The following is a 16439-nucleotide window of genomic DNA, read 5'->3' as shown; positions in this document are numbered from 1 at the left end:
TGATGACAAGGTCTTATCAAATAGGAAATTTCAATAGAATTAGAAATTATATAAAAAGAATCAAATGGAAATTCTGGAGTTGAAATGTAAAATAACAAAAATGAAAAATTCACCAGAGGGGCTCAACAGTAGATTTGAGATGGCAGAAGAAAGAATTGGTGAACTTGAAGATGAATTGATAGAGATTATGCAATCTGAAGAACAGAGATAAAAGAATAAATAATAACGAACTGAGCCTCAGAGAAATGTGGACACCGTTAAGCACACTAACACATGCAAAATGAGAGGTACCAGAAGGAGAAGCAAAAGAGAAAGAGGAGGAAAACATATCAAAGAAATAATGGCTAAAAACTTCCCAAATTTGATGAAAAAGATCAATCTACACATCTAAGAAGCTCAATGAACCTTAAGTAGGATAAATAGAGAGATCCACACCAACACATATTATAGTAAAAATGTTGAAAAGAAAGGGAAAATTTTGAAAGCAGCAAGAAAAACATGACATGCCATGTACAAGGAAGCCCCAATAATAGTTATAGTTGCTTTCTCATCAGAAACAATGGAAGCCAGAAGGCAGTGAGACAACATACTCAATGTGATGAAAGAAAAATAGTCAACCAAGAATATATCCAGCAAAATTGTCTTTCAAAAATGAAAGTGAAATAAAGATATTTCCAGACAAATAAGAACCCATTGCTGGTAGACCTATTGGTAGCATCTTGGAAGCAATGCTAAAGGAAATTGTTAAGGTTGAAAGCAAGTGACACCAGATAGTACTTTGATTCTGCATGAAAACATAGTGTATTGAGTAAAAGTAACTATTTGGTAATTATAAAAGACATTATAAGTATGTTTCTTCTCCTTCTTTCACTTAACTTATTTAAAAGCAATCATATAAACAATATATGTATTATAATATATCTATAATATATAATATATATAAGTTGTTTGGCCTATAACATAGAAAAATGTAATATATATGGCAATAATAGTACAAAGGAGGTGAGTGGGAGCAAAGTTGTATTGGTGTAAAATGATACCATATGATAACTAAAAAAAAAGGACAAATGAAAAGAACCAGAAATGATAAATAAGAAGATTTATATAACAAACTCTATAAATATGTACTTGCTCTCATTTATTCTCTCAGCTCCTTAAAAAACATAAAGTTACATAAAGTAATAATATAACAATGTATTCTTAGGTTTGTAACATACATAAACATAATATGCATAACAATAGTAGTAAAAAAGGGGAAATAGAAATAGAGCTAAATAGGAGTAATATTTCCATATCTCACTGAAATTGTTACTATAAATCTGAAATAGATTCTGATAAGTGAAGATGTATATGATAAGCCTTAGACCAAGCAATAAAACAAAACAAAACAAATATAGTGAAAAAATCATTAAAAATTAAATTGTTACATTAGATAATATTTATTTAATGTAAAAGAAAGAAGTAAAGGAAGAACAGAGGAACGAAAAAGACCTGAGACCTACAGAAAACAAAAAGTAAAATGGCAGATGTAAATCTAACCATATCAATAACAGCATTAAATATGAATGGATTAACAATAGACTCAATATCAGAGACTGTCAGACTGGATATAAAACAAGATCCAACTTCATACTGTGTGTAGGACTCACACTTTAGACTCAAGATCAAGTAAGTTGAAAGTAAAAGGATGGAAAAATATATATCATATAAACAGCAATCACAAGAAAGCAGGAGCGGATATACTAATATCAGACAAAACAGACTTTAAAACAAAATATGTTACTAGAGATATAGGTGGGCGTTTTTATAACAATAAAAAGGTCAGTCCCTCAGGAAGATGGACTGATATATCAGGAAGATACATATATATAACAACAGAGTCCCAAAATATATGAAGCAAAAACAACAGAATTGAAGGGACAATTGACAATTCAACAATAATAGTTGGGGACTTCAATTCCCCACTTTCAGCAATGCGTAGAACAGCAAGTAGAAGATCAATAATGAAATAGAAGACTGGAACAACATGATAAACCACTACCCCTATTAGATATCTATAGAACATTCTACCTAACAACAGCAGAATGCACATTTTTCTCAAGTGTACATGGAACATTTTTCAAGATAGACTACATGCTAGGCTATAAAACAGATTACAACAAATTTAAAAGGAAAAAATCATACAGAGTATGTTTTCTGAACACAGTGGAATGAAATTAGAAATCAACAACAGATAGAAATTTGGGAAATTCACAAATATGTGGAAATTAACAACACACTTCCAGATAACAAATGGAAATTAGAAAATACTTTGAGATGAATGAAAAAACAACATACCAAAACTTATGGGATGCAACTAAAGCAGTGCTTAGAGGGAAATTTATAGCTTCAGATGCCTACATTACAAAAGATTTCAAATGAATAACCTAACTTTACACTTTAAGGAGTAAAAAAAGAACAAACTAAACCAAAGCTAGCAGAAGAAAGGAAAAAATAAATACTAGAGCAGAGATAAATGAAATAGAGAATAGAAAATCAATAGAGACAATCAATGAAACCAAAAGTTGATTCTTGGAAAATATCAACAAAATTGTCAAAGCTCTGGCTACAGTGACCAAGAAAAAGAGAGAAAAGACCCAAATTACTAAATCAAAAATGAAAGAGGGAACATCACTATCAATCTTAAAGAAATAAAAAGGATTATAAAGGAATACTATGAACAACAGTGTGTCAATAAATTAGGTAACAACTGAAAAGTACATATTCCTAGAAAGATACAAAATACTGAAACTGTAGTTAAAAATAGATAATCTGACTAGAACTATGACAAATAATGAGATTAAATTTATAAAATTCCCACAAAGAAAAGCCCACACCCATATGGCTTCACTGGTGAATTCTATCTAACATTTAAAGAATAATTAATACAAATTCTTCACAAGCTTTTCCAAATAATGGAAGAGGAGAGAAAATTTCCCAACTCATTTTATGAGACCAGTATCACTCTAATATAAAAAACCAGGCAAAGACATTAAAAGAAAAAAAAGACAGACCAATATCTCTATTGAATATAGGCACACACACACACAAAATCTTAACGAAATACTAGTGAACCAAATCCAGCAGCATAAAAAAAGAATTATATATAACGACCAAGTGGGATTTATCCTAGGAAAGGAAGATCAGTTTAACATCTGAAAATCAATTAATGTAGTAAACCATATAAACAGTATAAAGGACAAAAAAACCACATGGTTATCTCATTAGATGAAGAAAAATTATTTGACAAATCCAATACACTTTCACGATAAAAACATTCAACAAACTAGGAATGGAAGGGAACTTAATCTGATAGAGAATATCTGTGAAAAACCTATAACTGATATCATATTTAATGATGAAAGACTGAATACTTTCTCCCTTAGATCAGGAAAAGACAAGGATGCCCACTCTTGCCATTTCTATTAAACATATCCATATCCATGTCTATGTCTATGTCTATGTCTATGTCTATGTCTATATCTATCTATCTATCTATCTATCTATCTATCTATCTATCTATCTACCTACCTACCTACCTACCTACCTACCTACCTATAGATTATTATAAAGAATTGTCTCAGGTGATTATGGAGGCTGATCTGCAGTCAGAAACTGGAGACTCAGGAGAGCCAAGGGTATAGTTCCAATCTAAGTCCGAGCGTGAAGGCAGAAGACTGATGTCCCATCTCAAAGAGAGTCAGGCAGAGAGGGTGAATTCTCCCTTACTCACCCTTTTCTGTTCTATTCGGGCCTCCGATGCATTGAATGAGGCCCCCTCAAATTGGGGAGGGCCATCTACTTTTCTTAGTCGACTGATTAAAGTGTTAATCTCATCCAGAAACACCCTCACAGGCACATCCAGAATAAGTTTAACCAAATATCTGGGCACAGATAAAATTAACACATAAAATTAACCATACAAGGGTTTTCTTTTTGGTTTGTAGACTGCTGCCTTCTTGCTGTTTCCTCACATGGTAGAGAGGGAAAGAGAGACAGTGAACACTTGCTCTCTGGTGTCTATCTTATAAGGACACTAATCCTATTGGATCAGGGATCTACCCTTATGACCTCATTAACCTTAATTATTTTCTTACCTCAGATACAGCCACACTGGGGGTAGGGCTTCAGCGTATGAGTTTTGGGGGGACACAGACATTCAGTCCATAATACTGCCAAACAGGTTATCACGACTTTGCAGCTTAAAACACACCCATTTATTACCTCACAGTTCTGTAGGTAAGAAGTACAGGCAGGCTCAACTGGATTCTCTGCCCAGGCCTCACAAGGTGGAAGTCGAGATGTTGTCTGGACTAGGCTCCCACCTGGAGATTGTGGGGAAGAATATGTTTCCAAACTCATTCAGGTTGTTGGCTGAATTCAGATCCTTGTGGCTGTAGGACCGAGGGCTTCACTTTCTTTCTGGCTGCTACATGAGAGCATTTCTCAGCTCCTAAAGAGCACACGTATTCCTTGGCATGTGGCCCCTTCCATATCCAAAGCCAGTACTCACTCTTGGGCTTCAAATCTTTTACTTCCTCTTCTACTACCAGCTAGAGAAAATTCTTTGCTTCTAAAAGTCTCATGTGATTAGATGGGGCCCACCCAGGTAATATCCCCTTTGCCCTATAAGGTAATATCACATAATCATGGGAGTGGTATCTCTTCACACCCATACATTCCCCGACCCTCAAAAGGAAGGTGATTGTTCAAGGGTGAAGGTCGTTGGGGGTCATTCTTAGAATTCTGCTTACCACACTCTCACGGAAGAAATTCTGCCTGTGGATGACAGCTTCAGCCCATGCCCTTGAAGTTCTGTCCTGCTTGTGATCTTCTCTTCCTGCCCGCCAGTTGATGAGAACTTCCTCCTGTGCCCATGAATTTGAGCCTGCCCTTGATCTTCGCTTCCTGACTGCCTATGGATTTCAGACTTGCTTAGCCAGCCCCCACATCTGTGTCAGTCAGTTCCTTGTAATAAATCTCTTTATATCTATATCTCCTATTGGTTATACTTCTCTGGTTGAACCCTGGCTGATACCCTGCATTTTAGGCTTGTGACGATTAAATGAGTTAATATATAGAACTATGTTAGAAAAGTTCCTGACTCATGGGGCTCCTAGTAAGTTCCATGTTGGTGTTAGTTGATACTATTATTACTACATTTATTATTCTCTCTCAAATATTTTTTTAAGATTTGCCCATTTTGTTGTATGTACATCTAGACTGTAGCTTCCATCTGCTGCATAGCATCCAGAACATGTGTTCTCCACAGTGTATTTATCTGTTCCTTTAGTGAAGGATGCCCAGATTGCCTTTAAGGTCCCACTACCACTCCTGTCCTTGTACACCCATCCCCTGGGCTTGCAGTTTTTGCTGGGCTCTCTGAGGTTTCTTTCAAGCATGTGAGCATTAGCAGTCAGCCAGTGATGTTGCGAGACTTTATCTCTGCCTTTCTAAGCTTCTCTCACCTCTAACATTGTCTCGTTCTAGCTGGTTTGCTACCCATCCTGAACCCAGACCACCACCTCCAGCAGGTAAAGCTGAGGGTTTTACCACCTGAGCTGGGGTTGGCCGTAGGCAAGAAAGCCACAGTCACCAGACTTACCCAACACAGTGGCAGTTTTCATGAGTAAATGCTTCTCAAGTTTTTTCTACCTTTGGCCGTTTTCCTGTGATCTGAAATGGCTGTTTTTAAGAAAGTCGTCCAGTTTTATAATAGCTTCTATGGAGGGTACTCTTCTGATCTTCTCATATGGCCTTTACTGGAAGGTGAGTCTTGGGACATTTGCGCCTGGAACCTGGTCACTGTGCTGTAAAGAATCATAGGGACCATGCAGAGAGGCCATGTGTGGGCGCTCTGGCTGACAGGCCCCCTGGTATCCCGGATGACAGGCAGCACCCACCTCTAGACATGCGAGTGAGCCCGCCTTGTGCTGGTTCTGGCCCCAGATGCTGAGTCATGCCCAGCATTTGAGTCTTCCCAGCTAAGGCCCAGATACAGCAGAGCAGCGACAAGAAACCTCTGCTGTACACTTTCCAAACTCCTGACCCACTGAATCGGGGATAGTATGAAATTATGCAGCAATAGATAATTTGAGTAGCATAGTATGGCAACTGGAATATTTTTCATAAAATAGTGGGCACCTGAAGATAGAACTGCAGCCTCCTTTCTAACATCAATTAATAAGGAAATCAGGTTGCATTTGCATGTTTCACTTATAGCACTTATAGAACCTACCTGTTTGACTCCTTTGTAGAGTTATATATATTTCCACTCTGAATGTTTGATTTATGACACAATCCAAATTGTTCTCAATACTACTGAAAAATCCAAAGGAAGAAAACATGTTTCTGATTATTTGTAAAATGTCTCTATTTTGCTGGAAAGCATTACTCCAAAATTTAAGTCTAATTTTTGCCCCATAAGAGATGTTGTAGTAAAGAAAGTACTGGGCTGGGAAACCAGAAAACCTGGACTGGAGTCTGGTTGCATGACCTCGGACCAGTCACATCAATTCTATAAGCCTCAGTACTGTACTAAAACACAAGGGTTTTTGACTGGGCACTTTTAAGAATCCTTCCAGTGCCTAAATTTAGGATTAGTTCCAAAGGTCTGGTAACTTCTTAAATATTCCTGCCTTTTTGAAAGAATTTGGCACTATCTTCCAAAATTTATTATTAGCACATCCTTGGGCCCAGGAGTTTCACTTTTAGATGTATAGCCAAGAGAAATACTTGCGTATGGTTACCAAGATAGTTCAAGGGTTCATTACAGTATAGTTTGTAATAGGAAATATTAGAAATGCCCTTAAGTCGATAGGGAAATGACCCAATAAATGGTGATACATCCTATTGTTCAATGCTGTGCAACAATTAAAAAAGGACAGGGGTGGGGGCTGGCCCGGTGGTGCAAGCGGTTATGTGCGTGCGCTCCGCTGCGGTGGCCCAGAGTTTGCCTGTTCGGATCCCGGGCGCACACCAATGCTTTGCTTGGCAGGCCATGCTGTGGTGGCGTCCCATGTAAAGTGGAGGAAGATGGGCATGGATGTTAGCTCAGGGCCAGTCGTCTTCCTCAGCAAAAAGAGGAGGATTGGAAACGGATGTTAGCTCAGGGCTAATCTTCCTCACCAAAAAAAAAAAAAAAAAAAAGGACCAGAGGGGCCGACCCAGAAGCATAGTGGTTAAGTTCGCATGCTCTGCTTCCATGGCCTGGGGTTCATGGGGTCAAATTCCAGGTGCAAACCTATGCACGGCTTCTCAAGCCATGCTGTGGCAGGCATCCCACATATAAAGTAGAGGAAGATGGGCAGGGATTTTAGCCCAGGGCCAATCTTCCTCAGCAAAAAAAGGAGGATTGGCAATGGATGTTAGCTCAGGGCTGATCTTCCTCACCAAAAAAAAAAAAAAAAAGACCAGAGAAGTCTATGGGTACCAATGCAGAAATATTGTCAATACATACTGTTAAGCAAAAGAACAAATTGCAGAGTGACACGTAAAGGAGGACCCATTTTTGTAACAAGAAATGAACCCAAACTGTTTACTTGTTTATATACGAAGGATTGGAGGAAACACAACAAATGACACAAGTTGCTTTTTGTCTGGTCATTTTCTAGTGATCTGAAATGGTTGGTTTTAATGAGGTTGTCAGGTTCTATACTTATTTCTATGGAGGGGATGCTCCCAGCCTCTTCATGCTTTGGTGGGGGGGGGGAGAGAGTGAGATGGGTGGGGAGGTGGGATATAACAGGGTGGTCACGATTTAGATGTTTCTGTGTTGTTGAAATTTTTTATGGGACTATATTCGTGTATTTCTTATGTAATTAAATACATATATGAAAGTTTATCATCTGTTGTGGATTTCATTGCTACCTTCTGAAACCAAAGTTTTGGTTCAGAAAAAAGAATTTCTAAACATCCATGAAGTTCCTATTTGCCTGGGAGGGAAAAACAGACCAGAAGCAGCTGCCAGGGTCGAGAGCATGTTGCCAGTTGAGTAAAACAGCGGGGTGACCTGCTGGTGACCAGATTTGCCCACCCCAGTGCAGGTACCACTGCCGTTAATAAGAATTACTATTTACTTTTTTTAAAGAAGAAAGTTGGGAGATGGAGGACTAATATAGATAATCTGTTGGTAATAAAAAGGAAATAAATATGGCTCAGTTATTGAAATGAAACATCGTTCCCTCTTCCTTTGACCACCACTTTTGTTGTTAGCCGTCTAGGTCCAAGACCTAACATCACTGGGTAGAAAGAAGGAGTCATTCCTGTGAAGCTCCTGTCTGGTGTTTAATTAAACTGTAATATGTAGAAAAATAAATTAAACATCAGTGAAATTACAAGTAACATTGCGTGTGGATTGGGGTGTTTTAAAATGATGGATTCATGAGAGCATTTTATCTAGACGAGCTGAAAATATCCCAACCTCACCATTTTTAATCCTTTCTTGAAAGCACTCTTGTGCAAGTTATGTTTGTTGAAGAAATGTTGTTGGAGAGTGAGAGAATTTAATTAAGAGTTACAGAAGCCAAAGGTTGTAAATGAAGGAAAATATAAAAACCCACTTTAGAATTGTTTCCTGGATATTGTATTTTAATCTATTATATCAATACATTCAATATATTGTATTAATAATTTTAAAATATAAAATACATTTTGTATTTTGTTACCTTTCCCTTATTTCACATTTCAGTCAACAAAGATGTGACCTTATTAATTAAGATAGCTGTAATTACAACATCTTGACTTATTTTTCTATCCACCTATTAAAAATAAACCATTGCATTTGTAATTGTACTGGTATTAGTATCTAGATACTTACCACTGGTACCCACTAGGGGTCAGGCTACCTACACGGGGAAGTACCGATTGTAGTACGGGTATTGTTACTGTGGCTGGATGCAGCAAGGATTCTTTTGAATTATTTTCATTCACATTACTGTATAGAGGAAGAAGGTAGCACTGTTTTTCCTTGATCAGTGCTCAGAGTTTCTGTCCTCTAAAGAGGGGAAGTTATTTGGGAAATCACAAAAATAGATTTGAGAAAGATGTCATTGGAGAAAGAGGCCTTCTCTTGTGGGGAGGCAGAGAGAAAGTGGGGGCAGACAGGTCTGAGAGTGAATGTTAAGTAGGCCAGTAGAAGCAAAGCGAAGAGAATGCAGTGTTTAAGAGCACAGACTTCTGTGTTTAAATCCTGGTTCTTCTACTTGCTAACCTTAATCTCTCTCTGGACCCTCATTTGTAGGAGGGAGATCATGCTACCTACTCCACCAGCAGGTATAGGAATTAAAGGATATGCTTGTCCAGTGTCTGGCACATAATCAATGTTAAAAAAATGGAAGTTGCTGTTATTACCAAAAATAATTGCCTTCATTTTCTAACTTCAAAATAGCCAGATTTCAAGAAAAGATTTCTTAATTATTGAGTTTCTTTTCTGTGTTCTTAAGATGAATAATTAGAAAGAGAAATTTATCTTTGTCCTTTTCTTTTGAAAATTTTCCCGCTGAAAGATTGTGTATTAATTAGAAAAACATTTGAGCGAGAAATTTACTGTGCAAGGAGCCAGGGAACAAATGTGAAATAGAGATGGCTTCTTTTCTTCTCTCAACAACAACACAAACTTTTGATCCAGTAAGGAAGAAAAGAAATGTTCACAAAGAACTAGATTCAAGGCAACTTGTGATCAATATTCTAAAAGGTATATAAATACGAGTAATGTGGTATAGGGTTGTTTGGTGGAAAGCATGTGCTTTTAAGCCTGACATGCAAGGGTCTCATTCAAAAAAGTTCTCTGATGAGGGAACATTTGTGCACTGTTGGTGTGAATGTAAACTGGTGCAGCCACTATGGAAAACAGTATGGACGTTCCTCAAAAAATTAAAAATAGAACTATTATATGATCCAGCAATTCCACCTCTGGTTATATATCCAAAGGAAATGAAATCACTATCTCAAAGAGATATCTGCTTTCCCAAGTTCATTGCAGCCTTATTCATAGTAGCCAAGATATGGAAACAACCTAAGTGTCAGTTGATGGATGAATGGAATATTATTCAGGAATATTATTTAGCATTCAAAAAGAAGGAAATCCTGTCATTTGTGACAACATAGATGAACCTGAAGGACATTATACTAAGTGAAATAAGCCAGACAGAGAAAGACAAATACCATATTGATCTCGTTTATATGTGGAATCTAAAAAATCAAACTCATAGAACCCTGGAGTAGAATGGCAGTTACCAGGGGCTGGTGAGTAGGAGAAATGGGGAGACGTTGGTCGAAGGCTACAAACTTTCAGTTATAAGATTAGTAAGTTCTGAACACCTAATGTACAGCATGGTGATTATAGTTAATAATAATGTATTGTGTACTTGAAATTTGCTAAGAAAGTAGACCTGAAGTGTTGGCATGGTATACACAAAAAATGCTAACTATGTAGGGTATAATGGATATGTTAATTAGCTTAATTGTAGAAATCTGTATTATACCATGTATACGTATATCAAAATATCACCTTGTACACCTTACATATATACCATTTTTGTTTGTCAACCATACCTCAATAAAGCTGGGGAAAGAAAAGAAATTCTCTGAACCTCAGTTTCATTATCTGTTAAATAAGGATAATAATACCTGCCCTTGTAGGATTGTGTGAGGATTAACTGAGATAGTTGTAAAGCAATTAACACAGCTATAGTTTGTGGCCTTTCTTCATCTGAATGTCAAGGTTTGTTTTTCTCTGACCTTCTTCAAGGAGGAGGAGGTGTATTTGAAAAAGATGTTGTTTCCCTTACTACGGGAGTTTAGCAAGAAAATTTCTGGTCAGGGGATTAGGGAATGCTTCACCAAGTAGGTATATTTGAATTACGCCTTAAAGTTTGTGTAGGATTATAACAGAAAAAGCTAGAAGGAAAGATATTACAGATGGTGTGTATGATGTGTAAAGACTTGGAAGCATCTTGGTTTCCTTTAGTGCCCTGAATATTTCACCTTGACTAGAATTATGATACATATAGGGAAAGAGTTGGGTGAAGTCAGATTGAAGCTTAGGGACATATGGCAGGCCTTAAATGCCACGCTAAGGAGTTTGGCCTCTTGGTGAGGAAAGGAGAGCAGTTGGACATCGACTCTAGAGAACAAAGATTTGGGATTTTGAAAGAAAATCTTTTCCCCTGCAGTTGGGATTAGGATGGGAGTAAAATTACTCCTGTGTAATATATTCAAATTTCATACATATATGTATGGATTCCCGAGAACCAATCTCGACTACCTACCTGTAGTTCGTATGCCAACATGTTGCCTTCTTTAGGTTGCTTTAGATGGTAGGTTCTAGGGAATCGAAAGTGTCAGGGTGACGCTAATAAAAACAGCAAGCTCTTCTGCCTCCATACGCATGTTTAAACTGGCAACTAATCAGCTCCTGTGTCCCTGGGCAGGTGTAAGGGCAGCTACATTGGTCTTACCGGGACACAATGTTCCTTACACTAACACACCATAAATTACTATTCCTTTTCATCATCTATCAGATGAGATCAAGTTAAAATTACATTTCAAGTGAGGGAAAAATACACACACACACGCTTCTTAAGTTGCTCTGGGGTGAAAGACTGTTCCTTACCAAGAAAGGAGGGGGCTTCCCATTCATGTGGTTTGGGGATACATTTCAAAATCCCATTTGCACTTATTCTTCACTGCACTTGATTTGTTCTGGAGACAAAGGAGAATGAAAATCTTGGAAGAAACTTGTGAAAATCCCACTATGGGTAGCTGGTGGATCACAGCACTAGAAATACCAACAAAAGTAATACGTTGATTCATAATGATTTATTCTCTGTAGTTTTGGGGGCCTATTCTATCATCTCAACCCCCAAGAAAGGAACAGAAGAAGTTTGTTATAAGAGGAGGAATTCCCACACTCATTACTTCTGCCCACTGCTTTCAGATGTATTTATCAGGACAAGCTTGCTAGGTAAAACTGTGCAATCAAACAGGAACACAGCTTTGGAGGCAATTAAAGCAGGAGACCAGGTAAAAATACTTTTTTTTTTAAAACACCAAATAGTGAATACCTACTTTCAAATTATTAGGGTTTTCTTTTTCGAAAAAGGTATGTGCTTGTGTGTCTGTGTCTATGTGTGTGTCTTCAAGGTAAATGAGTATCACTGCAGACGGGGACGTTATTACTTTATAATCCCCAGGGAATATTACTCAGACAGGCTATATTCAATTGATATAGATATGAACACAGTATTGTGGTTGGGGTTGATTTCCAGGAAAATGAAGCTGGTTGATAGGCTTGTATGGTCCACAAATGTGTGACAACTCTTGCCAGAAATGGGGTGATATTTGGAACCAAGGATATTGTGAGGCAGGAATAAGAACAACAATGACAACAATATTTAAGTATTTTTACTGTTTACAAAATCCTTTCACATGATTTATTTTAACATCTGTACCCTTCAGCACAGTACACTGAAGCAGGAAAAAAAGATGTTAAGGCACCTTGCAAGGAGCCCTAATAAGCTGATGGCCCACTTGGGGTCCTAGACCAATCTTTTAACAGTAGCTCAAGGAATTCTCTAACTTTGAAAAAGAGCAAAAGGATTTGTTGAGACTGGCAGAACCCATTCTCTGGAGTACCTATTTTACAGTTTACCAAACAGTTAATTTAAAATTAAGTACGTATACCACAAATGACAATTACAATAAAGTGACTATGGGGTCAACTCCAATCTGTCTTCACAAGGAACTGACAAACTCATTAGGAGAATAGAGCTCTGTCTAGATTCTTTCCTTTGATTGACCTAGCTCTGCACCATTTGCTGATCCTTTGTGTCTATCATTGTCCTGCGTCCCACGCAAGTCACCTACTTGGATGAGGGAGATACAAAGAAGAAATACTGAGATCTCAGATTTTCTGATGGAAATTACTCAAAGTTGAGTCTTCGTGATCATATAATTATGACTCTAGTGATTGCACTTCCTAATGGGCTGGAGCACTGGTTCATGCAATACTACAGGTAAATTCACAGACTCTATTAACTAGAAATCTGGCAATCGAGGTTTCACATCCCCTTCCCCCACTCACTTTATTGACACTGCTTTCTACCTGGCCACCATTGTACTCCAAATCACCAAAAGCTAGGACAGTGTTTTTTGCAGGAATATTAACAAAGTGGTCTAAAGCCATGGCGTTCTGCAACATTGTTTCTACTAACTTAATCCTAAGAGTAACCCTATTTTGTTTCCCTACAAAAATAGCCTGTATGTGCTGGGACCCTGGATCCTACTAGGAAGTAACTAAATTCTGCTGCAGTCTGTCACTTGAAAAGTCCTGTGCCTGTTACTCTACAGTGAATTTTGCTTGAATCGAGGAAGACTCAACCCAGGCTGGCACTTTACATTCAGTAAAAATATTAACATCTGTCTTGAGCTTTATGAATTTAGAAAACTTGCTTTAATAATTTGATTTTTAGCAAGGGAAAGTTTAAATCATCTAGTCTTAGGTGTTTTTTTTTAAAAGTTAAAGCGTAGAGACAAATCTTATTTGTTTTTGAGAGTTAAATGTATTATTGAGAACAAGGGTGCTTCTGGACTCCTGTGGGTTTACTTTCCTTCTTGGGCATAGACAAATTCCTCAACTCCGCTAACTATTTGCTATAGAAAAACTAATTTCACTTCTGCCAATAAAGTTCTTGGACAAGTCTGATTTTCTCTTGATGAAAATTAATATTCTGGTTGCCCCCGGTTTTCTCTTTGCTGAGATACAGTAGAGGCTTACATTCTCTCACCCAGCACATGATTAGGACATATTTGTCCACAAAGAACCTGGAAACTCCAGGTGGGCTCACCTTTCCATTGTATTCTGCCACTGATGAGTTTAAACTATGTATTTTTTTTTTCTGAGGAGATCAGCCCTGTGCTAACATCTGCCAATCCTCCTCTTTTTTTGCTGAGGAAGACTGGCCCTGGGCTAACATCCGTGCCCATCTTCCTCCGCTTTATATGGGACGCCGCCACAGCATGGCTTGCCAAGCAGTGAGTCAGTGCGCGCCCGGGATCTGAACCGGCGAACCCCGGGCCGCCGCAGCAGAGCACGCGCACTTAACTGCTTGCACCACCGGGCCGGCCCCTAAACTATGTATTTTGAAAGCCTTGTATTTAGTAGGTGAGATGTTTTGAAGATGGATTTTTATAGACATGTAAACATGCACTGAGCAACAAAATACCAACCTTTTCTTCATTTTTTTCCTCCTAGTCTTTGTAGTAGAATTTTTTTTTCCCTTAGCCTAGTAAAATGTTTTAACAAAATACTAAAAAAAGAGTAGGGGCCGGTAGGTGGAGAAGAAGAATAAACCCTTCTAAGACTGAGGTTTACGTTGTAGTCACATTTTTGTTTTATCTTTTATAGAAATGGAAATTGATGTTGCCTGTACTTACTGGATTCTGGGGCTCTAAAAATTTCAGGGGATAGTTATTCCATTTCATTTACAAGCTGAGGTTTTTGTTTTGTTTTCGAAAGTCACCAGGATTGAAGGAGCTTTGAATTCATGCACAAGCAAAAACCAATCATGCTGAAGACTTACCGGTAAATAGATTTTACTCGACTCACGGTAGGCTACCAATTGTTTACCAAAGGCTTACCCATTAGGATATTTGGGGTTGCCGGCAGGGCTTGAACCAGGCAGAGTCATCAGGTAGGATGCGCTTTCTAGGGAGGCAGTACTGCACAGGGGAAGAGCCCGGCTCAGGAGACTGGTGGAGCTAAATCTGGTCTGAGCTCAGGCACTTCCTGGCTGTATGATCTTGAGTATTTTTTATTGCCGCTCACTTGCTATCCCCTTACTCTGCTTCACGTTTCTTCTTAGCACTTATCACCATCTGCTATACTATACATTAATTTCTAAGATATGCATTGTCTCTCTACTCCAAGTGTCCTGAGTTGGCTCCATGAAAGGAGGGACTTTACCTGTTTTGATTTTTGCAATGTTTCCATGAACTAGAAGAGTACTGAGCATATATATATAGCATGTACTCAATAAATATTTCTTCAATGAATGAATGAATGAGTGAATGTCAACTGGGAATAATAATCCTGCTTTACTGGGGTAGTAGAGTTAAATACAGCACATGCACAACAACTAGCCCAGCAGCCAGTACTACACAGAAGTATTTGCTAAATATTTGTTTCTTTTACCATTTCTCCCAAGTCTTACCCCCCTAACTTTTAGGCATCCAGGATTCAGGTGACCCTTTCAAAAACTCTTCTCAGGAAAGTGATAAAAGATCTGAATACCTAGGGTGAATTTAAACCAAGGGATTCCCTCTCCCAGGAATATGTACGTTTTAAGCCTTTTTTCTAATTATGGAATAAAAGGAACTTCAGATATTAGCTAAGCAGATGGAAGAGGGGCAGGAGATGGATGGAAATGTTAGGTGCCTCTGATATTATGCTACACTGGTGATCTACTCTGCCTGTGAGCAGGGTTGGCCCAGAGCATTTCTTAGAATTCTTGGCTGGTCTCATGGTCCATGATGAGATCAGATGTGTGCCTGCTGCTGAGATGGATTCAGTTCCCAGTGGAAAAAGCATTTACCTGTGAATCAGGAGACTTGAGTTCTAAGTCTTAAGTCTTCTAGTCTTAAGTCTTCCATTAGCTGGCCTGGTAACATACACATATTTCATTTGATAAAACGTATGTCTGTAAATAAAATAGCGGTGACAATCTTCAAGGCCTTCAGCTAAGACACAATAGCACAACAATGTCATTTATCTATTTCCAATGGGTTATAAGGTTTAAGAATGACTTGACCCAAATCTAGACTGTGGTTTGCTGCAGGTAAACTGTTTTTAATGACTTTTTGGTATGATGACAATAATAATACGTGTTTGTCAGAAGAAATTTGGAAAATGAAGAAAAGCATAAAGAAAATAATAAAAATTACTTGTAATCTCACCATCAAGATATAACCATTATGAACATTTCAGTGTATTTCATTCTACTCTTTTTCTTTATCTCTAATCTATGTCTGTATCTATATTTGTACAGATCATCCTGTATAAACAGTAATGTCTTCTTTTTTCACTTAACATATTATGGACATTTTCCTATAATAACTGTTCTTCAAAACCATGATTGTCATGGGGATGTAATATATGTTTATACATACCATAATTTAGTTAACCATTTAAAATGCTGTATATTTAGTTTGTTTCTGATTTTTACTGGTATAAATAGTGCTAATATGGAATTCTTGATTTACCATCAAACTTGTTCCCCCTTCAAGCTTCCCCATCTTAGCAAATGGCATCATCATCTACGCAGCTGCTCAAATCAGAAATACGAAAATCATCCTCTCCCTTATTGAAACTCCACTTCCTACCCATCACCAGTTATCATTAG

Source organism: Diceros bicornis, chromosome 16 (assembly GCF_020826845.1).
Source record: "Diceros bicornis minor isolate mBicDic1 chromosome 16, mDicBic1.mat.cur, whole genome shotgun sequence".
Lineage (NCBI taxonomy): Eukaryota > Metazoa > Chordata > Mammalia > Perissodactyla > Rhinocerotidae > Diceros > Diceros bicornis.
The sequence above is the reverse complement of the archived record's forward strand: the minus strand, read 5'-3'. Positions refer to the sequence as shown.